The sequence below is a fragment of the Elephantulus edwardii genome, unplaced genomic scaffold (assembly GCF_000299155.1).
Source record: "Elephantulus edwardii isolate Elephantulus edwardi_28Jun2011 unplaced genomic scaffold, EleEdw1.0 scaffold00004, whole genome shotgun sequence".
In the NCBI taxonomy this organism is placed as follows: Eukaryota; Metazoa; Chordata; class Mammalia; order Macroscelidea; family Macroscelididae; genus Elephantulus; species Elephantulus edwardii.
Genome location: NW_006399754.1, coordinates 13,371,976 through 13,373,416, shown reverse-complemented (window position 1 = coordinate 13,373,416; position 1,441 = coordinate 13,371,976). Strand labels below are relative to the sequence as shown.

Below are 1,441 nucleotides of genomic sequence, written 5' to 3'. Positions count from 1 at the left end.
TGTGTGTGTGTGTGTGTGTGTGTGTGCACAACAAGGTAACAGAAACTGTGAAAGCTGAGTTCACCATCGCAGTCAATTCCCAAGAGGACCAGAGAAGCAAAAATTTCCCTTTATGTCTCATCTGATTCCAGCGCCTTCTCCTCTGGCCATTACGTCTCATATAATGTATTCTAATGGCTTAAAATGACAGCGCTTTGTTTACGAAATGGCTTGATCCCTCAGGAAGCTGTGGAGTCTGTGCACTCTAACAGGTTCTTAGTGGAAAATACAATGCACAGTGTGACACAGGCTCGTGCTGCCTTCTTGCCCTGTTACTGTTTGGGAATCAGATGTGCACCTTCATCGACTCAAACATAAGGCCCAAGGGGCACCTAAGGGACACCGCCTGAAAGCCGCTGTGAGAACCAAGGAAAGGGTGCAGGAAAGGTGAGTAAAGTCCCCTGCTGTGTGCTAGTTCTCACGCTGGGGTCTAAGACCCACAGGCACTTCAATATCCTGCACAAACAGCAACCCCACACAATCATGAGACTCGTCTCGGGTGGTCAGATGATTTAGTGGAAACTTGGGTCAAAGCTTTCTCCTTCCAGCTTTTTAATGACAAAAAATACCAACCACAAATATTGTCTAAAACCCTCGGAGAGGTGCTATTTCTGTAAGAGGCAAGATTTACAGCCTAAAATAATAAACAAAATATCAGCTTGAAATTGTCGAATCCAAGGTTCCAAGGCCACGCTAATCTCCTGTGTGAGAGAGGAAGAGTTTTACACGAGAGTAGCCAAAGGCATTTTTAGAAATAGCACTATTGCTGTTGGGTGCTGTCAAGTCAGTGCTAACTCGTCGCAAACCTGCAAACAACAGAAAAAACACTGCCCGCTCCTGTATCGTTCTTAAAATTTACTATATTTGAGCCCATTGTCACAGGCACTGTGTCAATTCATTTCGCTTTCTTTTTTTTTTTTTTTTACCGACTCTCTAATTCACCAAGCGTGATGTCATTCTTCAAGGACTGGTGCCACCTGATGACATGGTGAAAAGCCCGTGAGAGGAAATCTCACCTTCTTTGTTCCTAAGAAGCTTTCTGGCTGTACTTCTGCCAAGACAAATGCCATTATCCGTAGGTGTTGTCAAGCCAACTACAGCTCCTAGCAACCCTACAAACCACACATCCGAATCACACCCTAACCTTGCTCCATCCTCACCTTCATTGTCATGGGCAGCCTCATTGCTACGGTCATTGTCGCGATCCAGCTTGTTGAGGGCCTTCCTCCCTGTTGCTTACCAGAGCATTACCTATCCAGCATGGTGTCTTTTTCCAAGGATTGGCCCCTTCTCACAACATGCCCAAAGTGTGTGAGACCAAGTTTCACCAGCCTTGCCACAAAAGGAAATACTCTCTGAAAGGTTGCTGTGTTCCTTTTACTTTAACATACTGCTCATCAGC

The 1,441-nt window shown here is 45.5% G+C and overlaps 1 pseudogene; it reads right to left on the bottom strand.

The window, feature by feature from the left end:
- LOC102861915 overlaps nucleotides 1-1,235 on the bottom strand; it is a 4,219-nt pseudogene extending 2,984 nt beyond the window's left edge.
- Nucleotides 1,236-1,441: the final 206 nt, after the last annotated feature.